Here is a 23,624-nt window from a genome sequence, read left to right as displayed (position 1 = left end):
GGCAACGCTTCCATAAAGTATCTTCAATACAGCCTAGGTGGTAGTTCTGCAGATCCAGCAGATATTTTGTCCTTAGTATACTTAGTGAATCACACTCCAAAATCAGATGTTTTATCGACTCCGGTTAGGAGTTACAGAATCTACATCCAGTCTCATCTTTGGCTGTTTGATTTCTCCTAAACAATATTTCCTTTGTAAGGAGTAGATTCCACCGTAATCTGAGTAACAACCCACGATAATAGCGATTAGGAAATTGGAGCAGGATAGTGGAAAGGGTTCTTCTGCGTTTATGCTTGTGGGAATGGTGTCTCATGGATACATACCCCTGCACTTGCGCAATCTAAATGACACCTGGCCTAGTAGGATTGTTGTCTGTCTTCCCCTTGTTCCCCCCTCCCTGCCTCGTCGCGCCTTGAAACACTTTTGTATAGGCGCGTTACAAATGCCATATCATATCATATCATAAGCGTGGAAGGCCTCTGCTGTCGAAATACAATCAGAATCCAGCAGGGACCTTTTAGTTTTCAAGAGATTATTAACCAGGGTCTCCAATCTGAACCAATGTTGAAAAGAATGACTTCACATCTTGTCTTAAGGTCTAACAAATCAATAGAGGAATTCACATTGTCACCCAACATCCGGTAAAATGAGTCGGGAATTGGGGCCATAAGCTTGGCGTATAATGTCAATAGACGCCACTGCACTCGGGCCCATAATGATATGGCCCCTAGTTCGTACCTGATTGCTGTCACTGGTACTGTATTTGGAACTCCAAGGATCCTCCTCCAAAGCCTGCCCTCAATTTTATCCAATGTTTTCGATATTCTGTCAGACATCAATTCGAGCCCATAGGTTATTTGGGGCACGATCTTTCCTTCAAAGAACATCATGGCCGGCTTAAGAGAGAACCTACCAAACGTGCGTTCAATTTTTAACATCTGAGATTCTAACAGCGTGGCCTTTGCATCAGAGCATCAGTGGCAAATTTTGAGCCTTTATGCACTCCACAATGTAATCCCAGGTATAGTACGCCCTCAGAATTCTTGACGGGCGTCCCTTCAATGTCCCACATTGTGTGGATGCTCTTATTGCTCTTCCTAGTAAATGCCAACATTTTAGTTTTTTGTGGATTAATAATGAGACTGTTCTCTTTGGCATAGCCCACAAAAGTGCTTAGCAGCTTCTGCAGACTGACCCTTGTTAGATGAAAAATCTAGAAATCGTCTGCATAGGCCAGCCACGTAATTTTAAACTGCCCTACTTTAGGGGCTATCAGCCCTCCTTCGGCAAAACTGATCGCAACATCAGGCATATCTTGGTTAAACAACCAAAGGGCTAGCACGCATCCCTTCTGACCCCCCGATATGCGCGGATTCTTTGAGTGCCATACCCTTTTTGGCTCAATCGTACTTGGATCCTGCAGTTCTCATAAACCCCATTATTGAGCCTCAGCAAACCAGCGGGCATTCCCCATGCTGATAGTTTGGCCCAAAGTCTGATGCGGTCTAGGCAATCAAATACAGCCGACAGATCGATCGCGGCCATGTAGGTGCAACCCTTAGAATTCTACCACGAGTGTTCCTGAATACATTTAACGACAAGCCCATTGTTGTTAGTTGAATGTCCTGTCCGAAAGCCTGTCTGCAGTCTATCTAGGGGATGTACAGTCAAAGCCCAGTCTTCCAGGTGGGTGAGTTGGAAGGCCGAGAAGATCTTGCAGTCAGCATCAATTCAAGAGATAGGCCGATAGTTCTTGGGATCGAACCTACTACCACACTTAAAAATCGGGACCACATGGCCCGTACTTCATGAGGGTGGAGTAGTTCCTGTTTGAATGATATGTTTGAATTTCAGATACATTAGGTTAGCCCAGGTATTTCGATCAGCCTTAAAAGTGTTATTAGTTAAGCCGTTAGGTCCCGGTGCATGTGACTTTTTACATTTTTTAGACAGAGTGTGGATGATAGAGATGTCTAAGGGTTGTTCCCACTTACTAGTAACCGTCATCCCAATAGTCTCCTGTTCCATCGTAGGATCCTTTGATATAACGCCAAACCTACCTTCAAAAAACCTAACCGACTCCGTATGTGGGATCACATTTAATTGAATAACTGCATAGTTAGGATCCTGCCCTTGACTAAAGACCAAAAGGTACTCACATGAGCATCAATCAGTACCCCTAGCATAGTGTCAGCATCCCGCTGCAGCAAACTATGCTTACTGATTTGCAGTAATTTTTGTATTTCTGTTTGATTTTCCTAATTAGCTCAGGGTGAGCAACCTATCTAGGTTCGATCCCCGAGTACTTCTCAGTTCCCTCCTCATAGAAGATTTTGCAAAGCCTAAATCACTATTGTAACAATGGGCATGTCTAGCAGTTCTGTTCCCTTTAGTTCCCACCCTAGACCGAATGGCAGAGACAAACTGTCCAGTAAGCCTCTGGATCTCATTTACGTTGAAGTCGTCAATTTTCCACTCAAGGGTGGTTGTATTCATAATGGCCATGAAGGACATTTCAATGCTTACCAGCCTGCTTGAGGATCATGGTATACTGAATAGGCTCAAAGTTGTGTCCTAATGTTTAGGACACAAACAAACAATCTTTAGATATTCTAATTGACATTTTTTTCCATTTGCAATGTTATCTGTAAAGTGGTCATTAGTGAGGGCTATTTGACTGTACCAAAGTTAGTATTCTGAACTCTAGGTTAGTTTGATTGAAAAGTTTGGGGGTCAATTATTCCTAATAATAAGATGTTTGAGTAGTTTCTAATGTTGGTAACTAAAACAGTTCATGCCCTTTCTCTGATAAGCACACAAATCAATATTCCTTCCAATTCCCTGTGTAGGAGATTTTAAAGGGGCCTATGATGGTGATATGAAGTAGGCCTAGGCAAAGGATTACTTTGTGAATCTGAATGACCAGAATTTCAGGGCATTTTGGACAGAAAAGAATCCTGAACCTTTTGCTGATGCTGATAAAAAGTCATTCAGAGATACTTTTCGTATTCGGTACAGTCTTCGGTACAGTCCTACTACAGGCCTACTATTTGCTGATATTGATCAAAATCTCACCTATATTCGGATTCGTTTTTTAATTTGTAAAACCGTCCAGGGAGTGAGCCCCACAAGGCAGTGTGGCATTGCATTTTGAATATTTAAGCCCCTATTGGAGAGGCAGGTCTCTTTCAGAGAGACCTGCCCTCTGTCGCTCATTACGTCCACGTCCGCTATTCCTTGCCCCAGTGCTTACTCTATGAAGGCAAACCACCTTTTGACAGAACACTTTTCCAAAATTCTTATTTTTTTTCTTTTGGCCCCTCCCCTCATAGCCTAGGGTATGAAGCACCTGACCAGCCATATAATTCTCCTGTTTTCTTTTCTGTCCTTTCGGAAGGTGGAGCTGAGAGAGGCCCGCTGGATTGGCCTTTTCTTTTCCAGAAGATTTTGACTCCACTGTTCGGCTTTGTGGGTAGAAGGATGTTGTTTGTGGTTCCCCCCTCAGTCCCTGCTAGGCATGGACTTTGGAAGTGGAGGAAATCCTCGGGTCAGTATGGTTCACTTTGGAGTCTCTGCTGGGCTGAGAATCAGGGGTCCGCAGGCTTGAGGGGAGCTGCAGCAAGCCAACCCGCTGGTTTCTTGCTTCCAGAAATTTTGACCCTGCTGCTAGGACATGGGGGGACTAAGTCCGCTGTTTGTGGATTCCCCCGCAGTCCCTTCTGGGCTTGGACAATCGGAGGGTAGGCAGCCTCAGGCCTCATGGGTATGGGCATTCTGGGACTCTCTGCTGGGTTGAGCTGCAGGGATGCCCAGGCTTGTGGGTGGGTGCAGATGCATCTCAAATGGCAGGGCAATGGTATTGAACAGCTGAAGTGAATGGGGCATGGAGTGATGCATGAAGATGTGTGAATCAGAGGTGCCCATCCTAGGAACCTTGAGGTAATTGTGTGCAGGAGAGAATTAGGCTGTGGTCATGGTGTTATTCTGTATATCTCATGAATGTGGCTGCTATTCTGTGTATGTGGTCTGTTGGTTCCCCACTCTCAAGGCTGTAAACAAAAGGTCTTCTTGCAGGTTCTGCTGGACTTCCCAGTCTCCTTGGTGGTGATGCACCATATTGCGGCAGCAGCACATTTCGAAAGAAATAGGGGGTGAGCAACATTTTGGGGATTCCCCCCACATCAAAGTAGACATAATGCCAGTGGTTTTCCGATAACCTTGTCCCTGCCCTCCCCAAATTGACAAAAAGAGTGTTTCATGGGGAAGTGTGGACTGCAGACGGCCATGCAAGGAGATTTAAGATCAGAATGAGTAGGGGAGGATCGATTCCGTAGATTTAACCGAATGCAATTTTACCTAAGGAGAAGTGACCACATTTATTTGACCCAAAAATGGTAGGAATGTTGTATATGTGTACTGCACAATAGCTGGGGTGTGGGGTAAAGGGTAAACATTAGGGTAGGGAGTGGTAAGGAGGATCTCCCTCCGCATAAAAAAAAGGTTTATAAAAGTTAATTTCGATTTTCTGTAAACTAGATCCAGTCAATTGTCCATTAGGTAAAAATACATTTCAATCAAATCTACCCCATCCGGGGAGGATAGGACTACTGTCACTGTGTTCCTCGCCATGCCCCATATATGACCTCTATTCTGTGTTTGAGGTTTAATTGTGCCCCATTCTCAGGTTTGCAGATATGGCCTCTTACAAAGTATGTTGGGCTTCGCTGTTGCTGCATGTGGGTACAGATTTGGGTGCTGCACCCTGTCTCATCAGTGTCAGATGTCCATTGGGGTGAGCACTATGTTGGCTGCTAAGCAGAGTTTTAAACAGAGTGGGGGGGGGGTTACCAGTATGGTGGTAAACCCCTTTCTTCTGGCTCCCCCGCCCCAAAAAAGAAAAACCAAGGAAACTGTGTTTCGGGTGGTGCTGCCTGCATGTACAGGTTTGGCCAGCAGGCTGACTTGAAGCCTTGCCTCTGTCCCACCTTCACTGCCCTATTCTTGTACCTTTAGCATTTCCCAGCTAGCATAAGGAAGCTAGTGGAGGTTCTCTTCAGGGCACCATGCCGGTGGAAGGGGGATCTCTACAACTGAGAGAGTCTCTTTCTTTCTGCCTGCCTTTGTCTGTGAACCTTTTTTCACTCATCACTATGTTAAGCTTGCGAACACTAGCAGCTGAAATGAATTGTTGACGTGACCTGCCCACAGGCAGCTCTGCAGTTTGAATCACATTCCGGTGTGGGGCGTCCAAGTGTGTTTTGTGTCCCCTTTTCTCGCTTGTAGAAACCTGTTGGACCTCCATCAGATTGTGTTGGTTTCAGGCTTGATGAAATATTTATGAAGGAATAATTGAGGGTTATGGAAACATTAATGTGGAGTAAATCTCTTGTTCTGCGAACATCGTTTGTATAATGACAGTGCAATTGGGGGAAAATGTCAATTTATGTCACTGTTTCAATGTTGGTAGAATCTGCAGAGCATAATGATTAAATTAATGGAATAGGATCCCCGCAACTGGGAGTTCGATATTCTTGTCAGTGGGCATGCAATGTATCCTACTTCTTTGTAAAAAGAAAAAAACACACAAAGGAAATGTGTAGATGTACAGTGATTCGTACCTGACTATCACATGAGGATTGCAGGGATCTCATTGCTACAAGGCCACAGGGATCTATCTGATCACTTCGAAAAGAGACATTTGAAGACAAAAATACTGATTTTGTTTTCAAACATTTCCCCGGAGTTATATGCAGGAGGTTGATGCCCCCACAGCTCCCCCAATGCTCCCCTTATAATTGTTATAACCCTAACCCCGCCCCCCGCACATACAATTGCAGGGAAATGTGCATCTCGAAATTCAGTATTTTTGTCCTCGAATTGTTCTCATGCTCAGTAATTGACTGATACCGGCAACAGTCCGTCTGAAAGTGGGGATGGAAATTATGGCTCCAGATTATGTCTGGCATTATCTCCATTGTAAAGCAGAAAGTATGGAGACAACTGGTATCTGAGCATTTTGACTGGTGGCAGAGCCGCAGGGAGGTTGTATGGAAGGTACCCTCTTGTTGGCTCCTGTATCTTGTGTCTCTGTCATCGCAGGGCTTGCAGACTGTTTCAGGGCAATATGGCAAGGAGTGTGGCTCTCCAAACCGCCAAAGTATGTGAGCTTGTTGTTTGAACATGCTTAAGCGAAGCGTCAGAGTGAGGATTCTGGTTTGGGTTAGGCCGATAGCCCTTCGATAATCCTTGGGCCCCTGGGGCCTGGTGTGTGTGTTTTCAGCATGCTGCAGGGAATGTGCACAGATGCAGGATTCCCGTCTTCTATTTTGGGGTTGTCTCCAGGGTTGGCACCTCCTGGATGTTTGTCAGTTGCCAGCTCTGTCTTGTTTCTTTGTTGGCTGGGGTGCCTTAGCAGTTGCGGTCCATGGCATTATTATGAGTTGCAGCAAGATAGTTGGCGTTGCTGTGAGTTCTCTCTCATTTTCTCCTCCTGCCCTTCTTCCGTTGCTGACTGTAGTCTTGGGAAGGGATGTTCTACTCACCCTCTCATTGGTGGAGACAGATTTCTGATATGAGTTTCCTCCTATCTGGATTAGACTAGACGTCTGGTCTCAACCCTGCCAGCAGGTGGATTGATCCAGCCTGTTATGCTACTGGGTGGGGTCCCAGTATTATGGCAGATCCCTAGCCCTTGTTTTTAGGTTGGCATGACAGAGGAGAATGCTCTGAGCTATCCTGAACCACATTATTCCACTCCATGGTGAGGAAAAGAGTGACTGCAGATCCTCTTAGGGTTCCTATGTTCTATCTTTTTCACAGACGGCTTGTGGCCTGTTCTTTGCAATGTGCTAGTGTGTCACGTTTCAAACATTGGAACATAGTTGGGTGGGTTCTCCCTTTCAGTTCTCCAACTGTTCTGCTAGTCACGATTATGAGGTCGATGTCATGATAGGGGAGGGGTGATCTCACCCTCCTGGTGGTTTGACTGGTATTATATGGTGGATTTGTGGTGCCGGTTTCCGAATTGGCCTACCGTTCCCTTTTCTCTGAACTGTAGGTTCTTTTAGTAGTAAGCTAGCAAGTATGATATGCTGGGACATCATACTAGAGGGTGGGGATGCAGGCACATGTCTGGGCACTTTGGCACCTTATTCTGTCCACTTTTGGTATCTGCTTCTTCAGCCCACCTGATAGGCGATTGTAAGAGTTGCAGACTGAAGGGAAGGATTGCTTGTTGATATTTGAGGACCAGCCTCTGGGTAGGAGATATTAGGTGCAGCCCACTTCCTTAGCAGGCTTCTCCCTCTTTGATCAGGGTTCCCTTGTTGGGGGTCAGTGCCTTAAGAACTTCTGCCTCATTGCCATTTTCATGTGCCTGGTGCTTGCCCTGATGCTCATTCGTCGCTCCAGGACTCAGTATGACTTTGTTGAAGCCCTTTGGTTCCTCTTTTTCCAACAATTGTGTGGTTTGCATGTTTGGACTTTGTTACTGGCTGATCCTGCTCCCCCCTAACTTGCTCCCTCAGACACCAAATAAGACACGGGAGACCAGAAGTAGAAAGGTATTACGTTTAATGCAAGCAGGAACCAATGCCTGCGAAAACTGCTCTACCTCACCGCAGACGGAGTGGCTAGTCCGCTCTCCTCTAACCATATAACAAAGGTCCATATAAGGTACGGTGTGGAAGAGAAGGAGAGCAAATGTTTACGTTTCATGGTAGAATGGTTCCCTGGTAATGAGGGAGCCTCTGTCCTTAAGGGTCTGACTTCAAGCAGCATGCCATCATGTATGCTCAATACCTCTCACGAGTGGCTCAGGCCGATGCCAGTAGCCTGAGGCATGGTGTGCAGGTATTGCACAGCACTGCAACCATGCTCGACTGCCCAACTGTAACCCAATCTCTCATTACAGAGTGCCTCAGAGAAAGCAAGAGAAAGTACAACATTAGAGTTGGTAACAGACTTCCACTGGGCAGTAGTTGGTGGGGTGTTATAGGATATGATCTTTACTGGTGGCCTATTCCAGCTCCCCTAGCTGTGGGAATAGAGACGCAGTGGTTATCCTTTCCTGCTGCTGAGAATGTCAAGGCCCTGCCTTGTTCGTTTCCTCCTCTGGGTGCGTCATGTTGAGAGTTGACGTTGAGTTGCTTTCTTCCCTGGTTGTAAGCTAGGTCTTCTCTTATGTTATGCCCATCCCTACGGATTGATGGTTTGGGAGAGAGCCTTGTGCCTCCCTGAAGTAATCCTATTGACTGGTCTGGTTTCATTTATCTCTTTAGTGCTTTTCTTTTTACCCCTTTCATGTTCATCTCTGTGAGGGGTGTCTTTCAGCCCCCCCTTTTCCTTCATAGAAGGGGTGCAAAGGGGAGTTCATTCCTTTTCTGTCAAAATGACTGCTTGTCCGATCTTCCTCTTCAACAGAACTAATGACCCACCTCTCACTCCCTGGTGGTAAGGGCGTCCTGGTTCTTTTGGGTATCTTCAGGAGGATTATGGTATTGGTGTGGTGCTTTTACCCAGGGCAATGAGGGGAAGAGCCAAAGGAAAACAATAAGGGGAATTTGGGAAAGGGTTCTGTTGGAAGAAGGAAGGCACCATAGAGTAGGAACTGTGACAAGGAAGAGTAGGGCTTGGCGCCATGGAGATTACTGGTAAGTAATAAGACTATTTAAAACCCAAGCCCAGCAGTCCGACACTAGAGTCCATGTAATCGCACCACGTCCCTTAAGAACACTGCAGCCGTTTCTGGTTCTGATGGTAGGCCAGGAAGAAGAGAGAAATGTGCCATTTTACTGTACGTATGTAGAGTAACCATAATTGCTGTATTGTTCCTGGATGGAGGAAGATCGACAATAAAATCAGTAGAGACGTGTTCCCAGGCTCTAGATGGTAAGGATTCTTGCTGAAGAAGGCCTAATGGTCTGCGCCTGGATACCTTGTTGGAAACACATGTGGGACAGGAGGAAATGTAAGTCTTAACATCATGATTAAGAGATGGCCACCAGAAGTTCTGAGACACCAGATCAAGGGTTCCCTTCTGCCCCTTATGACCTGCCTTTGGGAGGTCATGACACCAACTCATGGCCTTGGTCTGAAAGGCTTTGGAAGGGAGTTAGAGCACTCGATCATTGATGAACAATCCCCTTTCTGGATGATAGCCTGTTCGGGAAGATCTGAACTACTTATATCATCTGTCTCATCTTGCACCTCCTGGAGAAAAGTATTGACTATAGCCAGGAACTTCTTATCCTGCAGTAGTCTTTCATTACCCAGGTAAGCCCCTGTGTCTTCACCCAGGCATAGCGACAGTGCATCTGCCAGGGTGTTCTCCAGGTATGTGAGTGATGACAAAGTCAAAGTGAGAGAAATAGTATGCCCATCGGGCATGACAAGAGTTTCTGCACTCCATTTGCTGGAGGACCATTAGGTTACGATTGCCTGCCCAGACGATAAATGGATGAGAGGCTCCTTGGCGTAGATGCCTCCAATACTAGCCAGCCTGCCTGATTGCTAACAGTTCCTTCTCCAACACAGAATAATTCCTCTTGCTGGAGGTAAGGGTTCTGGAGAAGTAAGCTATTGGATGCTCCAAGCCATCCTCCTTCTTCTGTAGCAGGGCCACTCCCATTGCCCCACCAGAAGCATCAGATTCTAGGATGAATGGTTGCGACTGGTCTGGCTGGATGAGTATTGGAGCGGTAGTAAACAGGTTCTTGAGTCTTTGGAAGGCCTCCTGACCCCTGGGCTTCATGTCAAACTTCACTCCCTTCTTGAGCAGCGAGGTGATCGGCAGTATTATGACAGAAAACCGTTGGATAAAACAACGGTAAAAGTTTGCCAAGCCCAAGAACCTCTGTACTTCCTTGATGGTCTTGGGTTCTGCCCATTGCAGGGTCACATTCACCTTTTCGGGATCCATCATTATCCCATCCTCTGAAAGAATGAAACCCAAATAGGAGATGGATGAGGCTTCAAACTGACACTTCTCTGGCTTGCCGTAGAACTGATTGCTCTGGAGACGACTAAGGTCTTCCCTGCCATGTTTACTATGTTCTGGTACCAAGGTAGAAAACACAAGTATGTCGTCCAGATAAATGACCACTGAGATGAACAAGAGATCTAAAAATATCTTCTCTATAAACCATTGCAACACCGCTGGGGCATTTACGAGTCTGAATGGCATGACTCGATATTCGTATAATTCCAGCAGAGTCCAGAGGCGGTCTTCCACTCGTCACACCGTCTGATCCTTAACAGGTGGTATGCTCCTCTGAGGACTATCTTGGTGAAAACCTTGGAACCTCGGACTGCTTCCGAAACCTCTCTTATAAAGGGCATTGGGTATCGGTCACGAATGGTTATTTGGTTGAGACCTTGATAGTCAATGCACTGGTAAAGCTCATGCAAGCCCTTCTTGGGGATAAAAAAAAGCAATGCACCCCCTGATGACTTGGACTCCCCGATGCGGCCGTTTTGTAGGTTGGCCTCGAGGTATTCCTTGAGTGCTCTTCTTGCAGGAAGGGGAAGAGGGTACATCCTACCAAATGGTACCAGAACATCGGGCTGCAAATCTATACCACAATCCTCTGGTCTATGCAGAGGAAGGAGCCGGGGTAGTCTATCCTCGAAGACCTCAGAGAAAGCATGGTGATCCAGTGGAACCGAAGATACAGTCGACTGGGACAACAACACTGGCTTCCCAACTTGGGAATAGATCTCCTGGACTCCCAGGCATCTTTGAGAGCAGTATGTGGAGTCAAGCCTCAGAATGTTAGTCCTCCAATCTATCTGAAGGTTGCTGCGGCACAGCCACGGGATTCCCAGGATTACCGGTAAGTGTGCTGCTCGGATAACTTCGACGACTAGAGTTTCCTTATGCCCTCCCATTAACACCTGTACTAGTCAGATCTCCATCACAATGGGTCCAGAAGAAAGCGGTGTACCGTCTACTCCTTCTACGGGTATGGGTCTCTTCTTTTCCTGTACTAGGATATTATTTTCCTTTGCCTAAGTAACATCCACAAAGTTCCCTGCTTCGCCGCAGTCCAGCATGGCTAAAACCTCCAAAGGAGGCTCAAGAGGGATCAAGAAGTTTATTCGGAAGACCATAAGGCGATTGTCTTCAGTCTCCTCTATTGGTTGGGTGTTGTTGCGGGGACTGGAGCAGCATTCCCCGTTACCTCTCCTGCATAGGAACGGGGTGACTCATTTCCCTGGAATTTAGGAGGCACCTCACCCTGGCCCGATTGGTATCATAGGTACGAGGTCTGAATGTGTAGTACAGCAAGCAGGCATCTAAAAACTCCTTCAACTGCTTAGGGTTGCTGTCATATTTTCCAAATGGAAAAGGTAGAGGAGGGAGTTCTCCTCTACTGTCATCTCGAGCTGCCACCTGATGATGGAGAGCTTTGTTTTCAGAGCGGAGTGACTGGACCTCAACCGTCAGTCCCTGGATGGCATTGACCAGTTCTTGATATTGTTCCAAAGAGGCCATGGTTTCTGTCTGATGTTGTATACTGTCAGGCCCTGAGGATCCCTCCTGAGGTTCCTCCTAGCCTGTATCTTCTATGGAGCTGTCTTGGGCTTCTGACTTCTTCTTGTGGCGAGGATTTTTTGGTTCCTTAGTCTTCTCCTTTTTTTCGTGAAGGTAGGGTTGAACTCCCTCGGAGGCCACGTTGGCCGAAGGGTAACCCAAGCCGAGGGGACCCCCGAGGAGCAAGCCCCCAGTGCTGCAGTGGCACAAAAAACCCTGGATTTATCGGAGCTCTGCAGTATTTGTAGAATAAGAGTCTGAAGGATAGAGTCCAACTGATTAGTCTCTGTATATCCAAAGATCAGTTGATTGGCAGATCGCTGAGGCTACCAAAGTCTGTATTCCTTGGTATACTAAGAACTGAAGCAGAGATGGCTGTACCCTCCAATACAACTCCCACAAGCAAGTGAAGGGGTTCGATGGAAGGTCTGCTTGCTGAAAAAACAGGCAGGAAGTCCGTGGGAATGCAGGACCAAAATTGTGAAGAGGGCTATCCTTGTGATGAGACAATGGGCAGAAGATACAGAACAGAAGTACCTCACGGACATGAGCAAGAAAAGGTGCAGTGATGAAGGTAGGCACAGAACGCCGATAGAAAAGAAGGTAGGGTGAGGCACTGTACAGAACGCAGCTGGAGGTAGGAGAGATAGATGACCCAGAAGGGTTTGGGTAAGTAAGGTAGGATAGTAAGAAGTCCCGCCAAACGGGCAGATGAGAAACAGCTAGGAACGAGTTGGAGAGCCGGCAAGGTTAAAGACGAAACCGAAAGTAACGCAGAGATGCGGATAACGGAACCAGAGAACCCGGAACGCTAGGACTAGCAAGAAGGAAAAAGAGAAGGCAAGCCGAAACAGGAAACTAGCTGGGGACCGGTGAAAATGGGGAACAAGGCTGGCAAAAAATGCTGGTAATCCAAAGTAGAGGTCGAGCAGGTGATCACCAAAGATGGATACAATGCAAAGAGCTACTGTCTCTGCCCCTCCATATCGATCTTGGGGGAATGCTAGACCGTGCATGGATGCACAAAAGAGAGTAGGGTCACTGGAATTTCCACTGTTGCCAACACTTCCATGGGCGGCGCATGACAGACTATTCCTCTGCAGGGGTCTCTCCTCCTGTTAGGAATTGGACCATCCGCAGGTTGGGCATGCAATCACCTGGGGTTTTAAAATTTGTAATTAAATGGAATGCTGGTAGACCAACCTTAGGAAAATGTGTGGTGCTAATCCAAACACATTTTCCTCTGCTCACATCACAACAAATGCATAGACATGTGTACTCTGGGTGGACACAGCCTACAGGCACAATCCGCCCTGTCATATTTAGTTGGAATGTGACAGCCAGGAGTACACTATGTCATCTCCAGGAAGGGGGAGGACCAAGCTTTCCCCTAACATGGCCAGCCTGATTAACTAACAAAGGCTTCATGGATCCGCCCTGCTCTTTTGTTAGGCCCTGCAGCTGGTCGCAGCAATTAAAATACCAATTTGACGGTACTTCAAACAGGCACACATGGAGCCTAGCTGCAGGGGTTAACAAAGGACAAAGGAAACCCAACAACCTTTCATATGTAACTGTGTCAGCCTGAAGCCAGCTCCCACCCTCAGTATCAATGACAGTGAGCTGCCATGTCTGGGAAGGGTTGTTTACAGTAGGCCACTCCGGTAGGAGGACCCCTTTCATAAGAATGTGGTTTGCAGGAGCCAGAGAATCTAGTCTTGCCGCAGTTTCAATTGAGACCTGCCGTTTTAATCAGGAACCAAAGAGAGATCCATTAACGAGAAAGACTCTTTGATCAACAACAGACAGGAAGATGGGTGGGGCTTAGTATCACAAGTTTTCACCCCTTTACCTTTCCTGTTACAAAGCACTCTGGGTTTGACCTCATGCATACAGATGATTGTTGGTAGGGAGCCCACCATTGGTTCATTGGTTCATTAAGGTTTTGCCTACACCAACCAGTTTGACCCACTTGGCTTTAAAAGAGGGCGCAGCCCCTCTTTTGGCAAATCATCTGAAGACTTCACTTGAAGTAACCAAGAAGAACTCAATCTTGGATCTTGGCTAAAGGTACAGTCTTGCCTTACATTTTCTGGCCAGTGAAGGAAGGCTGGGATTTACAAAGAGGGAAGCAAACCCCTTGCCTAAACATCTTGCAGGGAACAGAGGGATATTAAGAACTCAGAGGACCTGCCAGCTGCTCCAGAACTTGTACCCAGCTTGCACACAATATGGCCTGATGGTCTCTTTAGCAAGCTTCCTGGATAGGAAGTGCCAGAAGGTATCTGAATCTACAACCAAGGACAAGGCAGCTGCCTGCAACACACTCCTCAGCTTTGGGCTGTATGCCTTAAAGGATGACATGAGCCGATTGAAGATGCTGGAAGAAGTGCCTTGACAAGCATCAACCACTGTCCGCCTTAAAGGACATTAACTAGCCAGTCCAGTTCCTCAAGCTGAAACCGACTGCTACGCTGATCGTTGTCAAGCCACAGCCACTTAAAGTCATCCGAGACGTCTTGATCAGAGCTTTAGAAACACTGATCAGCACTGAGACAACGATTCTTGACCCTGACCCACTATGTAGGCCAGCCTGCAGCCGTTCATCTAGCTTCGCTCTCCGAGCCGTCTTGCCACCTGAGACCCGCAGCTGACTCCTGTCTTGAACTCTGTCACAGAATGATAATGATGTGTTATTTATATAGCGCCTTTATCCAAAGCGCTTACAGAGCATATTTACATACAATATCACCCAACCGAAATTGGTACTCATTTCCCGACCTCGGAAGGATGAAAGGCTGAGTTGGCCTTGCCGGGATTCGAACCTGCGACCTGCAGATCAAGCTCAGATTGCAGCAGCGAGCACTCAACCCAATGAAGCCGATTTTGTTGAGCAACAAGAACAACAACAGCACAAGGTACATTGTGGTTCTGTCCCCCTGGACCTTCCCAGAAGGCCCCTAGAGACATATGATGACCCATTGGTCCCTTTGTCTGGAAGCCAAGTAACCTTACATTGTTGTGGTTATTAAACATACCGACTACCCTGCTGTCAGTATCCAGAGTGCATCCCCTTTCCTTCTTTGAAACTGTCTGTCCTCTTCATTCCTGTATAGGGTGGGTTGTATTTTATAGTGTTACTAGAACTGTCTGTTGTGATATAAATAAAGTTGATATTTTTGATACAACCTTCACTGGACAGTGGGCCTCATTACGACCCTGGCGGAGGACCATGGTGCAATTTGCACCATGGTCCATGGCGCAGAGCTGCCAACTCCGCCATGGGGGTTGGCGGACTCACCGCCCCATTCCGACCTTGGCGGGGCGGTTAGTCCCCAATCCCCATTTACCCTTCCCCATTCCCATTTTTGCCCCATAGGGTATAATGGGAGTGGGGAAGGCGTTAATTACGCCACCGTAGATTACGGTGGCGTAATTAACAAGAGGTCCCGTAGCGCCATGGATTTTTCCGCCCGGAAAATCCGGGCGTAAAAATCACCATGGCGCTACGGAAAGTCGTAATCTGGCGGAGAGGTACGCCATGCATTACGCTGGCGTAAACCCCTCTCCGCCAGGGTCGTAATGAGGGCCAGTACCTTTTATCATCAGATAATAATTGTATTTTCGATTTATTGCAACTACCCAACCATCCACAACTTTTCTGAGATAAGCCAGCTGTTCCGTCCACTTTACCAAAATTGGACACAAAGGTTTATCATATGCTTGTTATTCCAATCTGTTCGGATACCTTCTGGTGTATTAGAGGTGTGGGGTTGATTGATGGTTTGAAATCCGATATTCACCACTGGACCACTGGTGCTCCGGAAGTTGATTCGTCACACCTCCCCTGCAGGGGTTTTCCCTCCCCAACAAGAAGATATGAAATGGAAATGATGTGCTAGGATGCTGTATTACTCCCCAAGTTCTCTGTGGTGGAAATCTGGGACGTCAGTGTACCTCCAACTATCCACAAGTCCCTGTGATTTTCATATGGAGACCTTATGATAATTACAGGTCATTTCTAAACTGCGATTCCAGGAACCAGATTTAATAAACGTAAGCACTGTTTGGCGCACTGACACTCTGTGCTGCCCCTGCAAGGAGGCCTTTGTCTGCCTTCTACTTAATAAAGACAAGAAAAGATGCAGGGCGCAGCGCAGGTGTTTGTTCGTCAATGAATTTGCATATCAATTAAGGGTACGAAGAGGCAGGTAGGCATACAGGGATTGGCCGTGGGGTAGGATGACGGACAGGATCAGCGACTGTGAGGAAACCGCTATTGGCGCTGTATATGATTACGAAAAAAACGTTGGTTTCCTGCATCGATCCTTCAGAAAGTGCCCTCTTCACAACTGGAAAGGTACAGCACACATGTTCCAGAAATGGAAACGTAGTTGATTGAAAAAAGTCGGCAACATTCTCTGTTTTTTATCAGCAAACAATCATGACCATATATGATTTCTTTCATTTTTCGGTGGCTAAAAGTGTTTTTTTTTGTTTAACATTTTGAAGGCAATCTTGTTTTATATACCCAGCTTTTGCGCCACATCAATGAGCCATAAAGGCTGAGAGACACATGGCACGAGGTTATTTTTAAATCCAACACACTGCTCTGAAAAGGGGCGTCCTTAAATGCCATACTAGCGAATGCATGGTAATTAGGGACATGCCATTGGTGCGCCTGACAAGTACGTGAACCTGGCGTCATATCCTTTTTTTTGCATTTGACAGATTTTTTAAATTAAAGAATAGCATCAGAAATCAAATTAAGATCATGGGTATTTTAACATTCACATGGACAAAGAGCTACACTATTCATTAATTAACAAGAAAAAGTGTTCAACGTGGACCCTGAATTATTAGCTTTGAGGGTCCACTAACCAAGGTGACCTGCATAGGTGGTCCATATGCCCTGAAAGCTCTACTTCTCACCTGTATGCGTGGGAATTGCTTTGGCAAAAATGTGGGTGTTTCTAATTGCATTTCTCAACTCCCCTGTTGGGAGACAGATGGGATTTCCATAGCTTTAGGCAGGGGTGTTGCTAGGTTTGGAAAATATGTGCGGCTGTGCTAATGTCGGGACTGTCGGAACTCAGGGCTAGCTAGCCTTTTGGTTGTAGCCCCATAGCTTTTATCCGGGGCTGTAGCCCCCTCAGCCCCCTCCCTTGCAACGCCTTTGGCTTTAGGTTTATTTTCTTGGGCGCAACAGGGGAACTCTTCTAAACCATAATTTGCGGTAAAAGAGGAGGTCCTCTAGACCTTGCTCATCCCCTAGTACAAACAACCATAGTTTACTAGGGTTGCGAGAGTGCAAACGCTTGTTCCTGTGCTTCCTGATTCCCTCCCAAAAGTGACCAATTTCCAACAATCTGCTGTACCAGTACTAAGATATATGCAGCACTGCCAATGTGCCTCAATCCTGACCTGCTGCATCCCCTGCTGTTCCAGTACTACGCTGTGTATGCAATACTGCTAATATGCCTCAATCCTGACCTGCTGCATCCCCTACTGTTCCAGTACTAATATATATATGTTTAGCATTGCCAATATTCCCCAATTCTGACCTGCTGCATCCCCTGCTGTACCAGTACTAAGCAAGATATATACAGCACTGACAATTTGCCCCAATTCTGATCTTCTGCATCTCCTGATGTTTCAGCACTCCGATAAATGCAGGACTGCCAATATGCCTCAATCCTGGCCTGCTGCTTCACTGTCCCAGTATTAAGATATATGCAGAACTGCCAATATGCCTCATTTTCCACATGCTGCACCCCTGCTGTTCCAGTACTAAGATATAAATGCACTACTGCTAATATACCTTAATCCTGACCTGCTACACCCCCTGCTTTTGCAGTACTAAGATATATGCAACACTGTCAATATGCTTCAATCCTGACCTTGTGCAACCCTGATGTTGCAATACTGCAATCCATATTCACTATTGCTAATATGCCTCAATCCTGTTCTGCTGCATCCCCTGCTGTTCCAGTACAAAAGTATACGCAGCACGGTCAATGTCCCTCACTAAGATCCCCTGTTGTCCCAGCACTAAAATATGTGCAGCACTGCCAATATGCCCCAATTATGACATGCTGCATCCCCTGCTGTTCCAGTACTAAAATATATGCTGTACTGCCAATATTCCCCAATCTTGAACTGCTGCATCCCCTTTTGTTCCAGTACTAAGCTATATATGCACTACTGCTAATATGTCCCAATCCTGACCTGCTGCATCCCCTCCTGTTCTAGTGCTAGAATATATGCAGCACTGCCAATTAGGGCTGTGCTGAATAGCATATTTAGTATTCGTCCGAATACCAAATAGTTTGTCAACTATTCAGCCAAAGCCGAATATGAAGCCGAATAGTTGCTTTATTTAATAAATCATGTTCCAAACTTGACAAAAGACAATTAAAAAAACAAATGAAGCACCATTTTAAATGTATGCTATACTTTTATTTCTCTTCATTGTAATTAATGTAGCATCTTTATTTCAAGTATAAAAGCCATGACAAAAGCAGATTTAATCAAAATGAAGGGACCAAATGTACAGAATTGAAGAGGAAGTGCAAAGTGTCATCCACACTCCAGCCACCCTTATGAAGTGCCAGATACGTTCATGCCAAAATATGTGACGTATGATGAACAGATAAACCAGCAGAGAGCCAAAGCTGGGCTCTGGCCGGTGCCTATCAGAGTAACAGTAGCCATTGAAGTACCTGCACCTAAGAAAACCTGGACAGTAAGGTACCCATTGAGAAAACCATATCTACAGGCAAGACAAAATGACATTTGTCAGAATGGAATACCCGAAGAAGCCAAGAAGATATTAAAGGAAGACGAATGGTGACGTCATGAGAAATCGGACAGACACACAAATAGAAGATACAATGACCTGAGAATACTGACAAAGAGATGAAATAGCATGGATAAGGGACATCTTGAGCCTAAGGTGAAGCAGTTAATGTCAAGATGCAGAAACCTATTCCATATGCATGATGAAGATATTAAGTTAGTTTAAACATGTACAGACGCAAGGAACCGCAAGAAGCAAAGAAATCGTGAAGCTTGCTTATGCTTAGTAGTACAATAGATTGCGGCAAGCGCCAACTATACAGATATATACCTCAAAAGCACTTTATAGATGAGTGTAAATCCACTATGCACATGAGCAGAATTGAACAAAGGTTACTAAAGGTCTCAAGAGGAGAGTGCTGCAGCAAACAAATCGAGAATTAAGACAGAGAGAAACCCAGCTGAAGGTAACTATGCCAAGAAGCCAAGGTTGTATCGGGCTGGAAGAGGCCAACAGTGGATACAATTAAAGAGAAAAGGAACAGAGTAACCTGTTCAGAAAGGTCAAGATAAGCCACAGATGGTAGAAGACTGGCAGAATTAAATCAAATACACGAAAATGCATGAAGAAGAGGCCGATTTCACTGTGTCTGAATCACACGACAAGGCAGGCAGGAAGGGATGAAACTTTCACAACTACGCATGGACCCTTGCCATACCCTTACTCCTTAATTTTCTCAGACAAAGAGCAGACTCGAGGCAAAACTACAAAGAAATAATTGACACATGACCACTGAGGTGAGGAATGATTGTAACATAATTGGAGGGAAGGTGGGGTACAGACTAACTCCCTGCACCTGTGTGGTTATTCTGCATGCTGCTATGCAAGTGGAAAAGTATGAGTGGGGTTGATGCCAACCCTGTCATAGTGGATCTTGTAATCTAGTGTCCTATAGTTAGTAGAACCAATGAGACGTTGTACTTTTAGTGAGGTTTATGGTGGCCATTTTGAAGGAAGGGCTTAGTTGCCCCACCTGACATTGATTATCCAATACCCTCTCCCCGTTACCACATACAGTTATAGTACCTATGTTAAAGTTACCTTCCTATAAACAATCACCTTGCATGTTAGGTTTTTAAGATTGCGTGTCATTGATGATGAGTTTTTAATATAAATGCTGTATTTTTTATGAAATGAATTGGAATTTTAAACTAGAAGGAAGATCGAGCGGTTGCTGATGTTCATTGAACTCCTGTTTTTTTGGACTTGTCATTAAATGGACTCCCTTTGCCAAACTATTGAGTTGTCATAATTATTTGGTGCAGGAGTACGAATCTGCATCCCCATCTATCTCGAGTGTGCTGCAACTCATCTTAAAGGGCTGTTTGGAGACCCCCCCCGTTTTATGGGCCGGATGGGGTCCATCCAGTTCACTTGGTAGCAGAGATTAGATGGTTAAGATTAGATAAGACACCCATTGACCGTCGACACAAGTAACTTCGTGTCCTCTGCAATATCACATGTCCTTTGCCATCCGGCTGAAAGAACGAGAAGCTCCCCGTAGATAGTGGTTAGTTCAATTGAAAGCCCTGCAGGTTAGGTGTGAAAGGACCTTTGCTTTCCCCCAAGAAACCCCTTCCACGTCTACGAGCAGCTGATCGAACTAGCGGCACGGAAAGGCAGTAACGAAGGCGGTGATCCTGAGCATCCGGAGAGGAAAAATATGCAAACGCTGAGTGAAAAAGACTGAATGCTTTGGCAACAAAGTTGCATGCCTTAAACAAGTAAAGGGAAGGTAATGGAGGGAGGTGGGACAAAAATAACGTCAGAGTAAGAGTATTATATATATAACTTAACTACATATATATGTAACCATAACTACATGGATGCTACCGCGTCCATGTAATATATATATTACATGGACGCGGTAGCATCCATGTAGGCATGGTTAAATTGGTGTTTCCATAGGAAGAGCATTTTTTGGGTGGCTTATAACTTCGCTCCCTCTGGACGAATCCTCACCAAACTTTGCAAAAAAAGTATATGGCCAACTCTGATTTTTTTGCAAAGACTGGAGAGGTTTGGTCCAGGGGGGGCAAAGTTATAGAGGGGGTCCCAAAACTTTTGTTTTTTCCCATAGACATAATGGGAAAAAACTTTGCGCACGCCTACAGCCCAAACTGCTGGACAGATTTACACCAAATTTGCGGCAGGAGCAGGGGCTTGGTCCCGAAAGCGTGCTTTTGCAAATTTGGTGTAAATCCGTCCAATAGTTTTTTTTTAAAATGACCAAAATGTAAGGCAAAAAAATGTGTGATATCTCCGTTCTCTCTGCGGACGGACTTCCCGGTTCGCTCTGCGGACAGTGCCCTGAATGGCCGAGCGGCTTGCGTGATGTCCGCGGACATGCAACGTGTTCGCTGATTGGACGGCGTGGTGCGTGAAGCGCGTCAGATTTTCTGTGGGACCCGCCATCTTGCATTCGCGGACGACCGCGGACAGCGCGGTAAAACTAGGATTAAAAATTGTATTTAGTGGAGTGTGTTGGTGTGTAAGAGTGTTTGGGGAGGGTGGGGGAGTCTGAGATAGGTTCAATGTTCTGTTTTTTTTTATGTGCTAGACACTTTGGTTGTGTTCGATTTGTCTGCGGACTACACGGCTGTTCTGAAATGTTCTATATAAACTAAATGGGGTGTTCTGAGGACGGAGTATGTGTCCGTTTTGTTCGCAAGCAAGCTAAAATTGAGCTAAGAACACTCGCAGTGTCCTTAAATGTTCGTACATAAACAAAATGGGGGTGTCCTGAGGATGCTGTCCGTATTGTACTCTGGCAAGTTGAATGTGTTCTAAGAACACTCGCGGTGTCCTGAAATGCTCTGATTAATTACTGGTAATCTTCATTACTCCTAGTCCTACTCTTCCTTGTCACAGTACTGACGATCCTCCGACCCTCCCTGCGGGGAAGGTCCCATGCTCCAGCTTGGTAATATGAAACTGAGTGATGTGGATGTGGGGGAGGAGTTATAGGAATTTAAAGAAATAGAAGAAGGTCCTGTGTCGGAGGCAGGGGCCTCATGACGTATGTACTGGGAAGAGGAAGAGTGGATGTGGAGGTAATGTTTGCAATGAAACAAAATGGGGGTGGTCTGAGAACGCTGTTCGTATTGTTCGTTGTCAGGTTGAAAGTGTTATAAGAACCCTCCTTATGTCCGTTGACATTACAATTTCCTATGGCCCTTACCCAACTTTCTGTCCACTAAACAAACGATGAATCAGGCTGCTGTGCGCCGACATTATGTGATAATCCTATCACTTGCACCATCGACCTGGCTGACCTGCTTTTGCGACACTAAATCATATCTCCTGCCCCTAAGCCTGACATTACCAAAGCATTCATATTCCCTGTCTCTCTCCGTGACGTTACAAGGTGCGTAGCCAAACGCGCCCAGTCGTCTCCAGTCCTACGCGACTTTACACAGAATCCGGAAAACAACACAGATCATCTCACAACACAGCGCGCCACAATTCGGAATATGAAACTGTGATTTAAAAGCAAACAGCAAGATTGTACATTTCGCAAAGTACTTTTATTTGACATCAAATGTTTAGAGAATATTCAGCGATTTGCATTTGTCTTTGCTGTCGATCCGCAAAAGTTCATCTTGAGTCACGCGCTGTTCCTTTGCGGTACACAGGGTGCTGGTTTATGATAAAAGAAGCACTATGGTCGCACTGATAATCGGAAGGCTGTTCCAACAACTAGGCATTAGACCACCATAATGGTTGGTATGTTGCTTCTAACCGCTAGTACCGCGTAAGGACCAGTCCTCTCCAGTCCTACGCGACTTTATACAGAACCCGGAAAACAACACAGATCATCTCACAACACAGCACGCCACAATTCAGAATATGAAACTGTGATTTAAAAGCAAACAGCAAGATTGTACATTTCGTAAAGTAGTTTTATTTGACATCAAATGTTTAGAGAATATTCAGCGATTTGCATTTGTCTTTGCTGTCGATCCACAAAAGTTCATCTTGAGTCACGCGCTGTTCCTTTGCGGTACACAGGGTGTTGGTTTATGATAAAAGAAGCACTATGGTCGCACTGATAATCGGAAGGCTGTTCAAACAACGAGGCATTAGAGAACCATAATGGTTGGTATGTTGCTTCTAGCCGCTAGTACCGCGCAAGGGCATATTGGTACTTGGCGATTGTCCCATAAGATGGTGAGGGTCATGAAGTTGTTTAGAAGTAGCTGCACCTGGCAGTTGAAGAATCCGTCGGCCGGGGTCTGAAAATCGTGGCATTGACAGTAGGGAAGGATGTACCTGTTTTAAAAACATAAATTAGTCTCACGAGCCGATCTTCATTAAAAATATTCATTTTATTTATAAGGGCGTGAAACTATTTGCTAGCGAGGATAGTGCAACAGAGTATGTTAACTTATTCCCACTAACCCACCCTCTCTCCTCTGACTTTTTCAGAGCCGTCTGAGCGCCAGGGGACCACTTCGGCAGTGATAGTGCGCGGTACAAAACAATATGCCACATTGAATGAATAAGTACAACTTAACTGGGCTTTAATGCCACGCTATTGTTATTATATTCCGGTATAAAATAATCTAAAGGGTTACTTACATTATATTGGCATTTTCCATTGTCTACGCGTAATGCAGTCCCTAAATACGACTCTGTCTGTGCCAACGATCTTTCTCATAGTGATATAATATATAAAAGCGGTTTAGTTTCAGAAATTTCATCCTTATCGTCCCTTACGTTTTTGCACCCCTCCTTCAAAAGAAGTCTTTTGGCACGATCCCTGTCTGTCAAGGTCAAAAAACAATAGAACCTTATAGTGCGAGTCGTGGGCCACTCCGGCCCGCCAGCAAAAAATGGAAGCAGCTGACCTTCACTGTGAATGAGCATAAATTCTTACTTTGAAACATTCTGTGTAAAGCCATCCCTGAGAAATTGCTTTTTACACTCCATCTTTGTATATTGTCTGTGTGCTAATGAAAAAAGTTTGTTAAAGGGAGTTTATGGTTAACTTGCGCTAGTAAAAACCTATGAAATTCAATAAAAAACTTTGTTAACGGGACATTATGCACCACCACCGTGAACTGCGAAGCCTAAATCAAGGACATCAAAGATCACTGATGACATCACATGTGGATTTACCTTTCATGAAAAGTCTGTACAAGGGATTCTTAGTGTAATGTTAATAAAAAAAGTGTCAAAGATTATTGGAATAAATATCAAGTGCTAATCAGTGCATTAAGCTATGCATTG

The sequence above is a fragment of the Ambystoma mexicanum genome, chromosome 5q (genome assembly GCF_040938575.1).
Source record: "Ambystoma mexicanum isolate Mex_15411 chromosome 5q, UKY_AmexF1_1, whole genome shotgun sequence".
NCBI classification, from domain to species: domain Eukaryota; kingdom Metazoa; phylum Chordata; class Amphibia; order Caudata; family Ambystomatidae; genus Ambystoma; species Ambystoma mexicanum.
The sequence above is the reverse complement of the archived record's forward strand: the minus strand, read 5'-3'. Positions refer to the sequence as shown.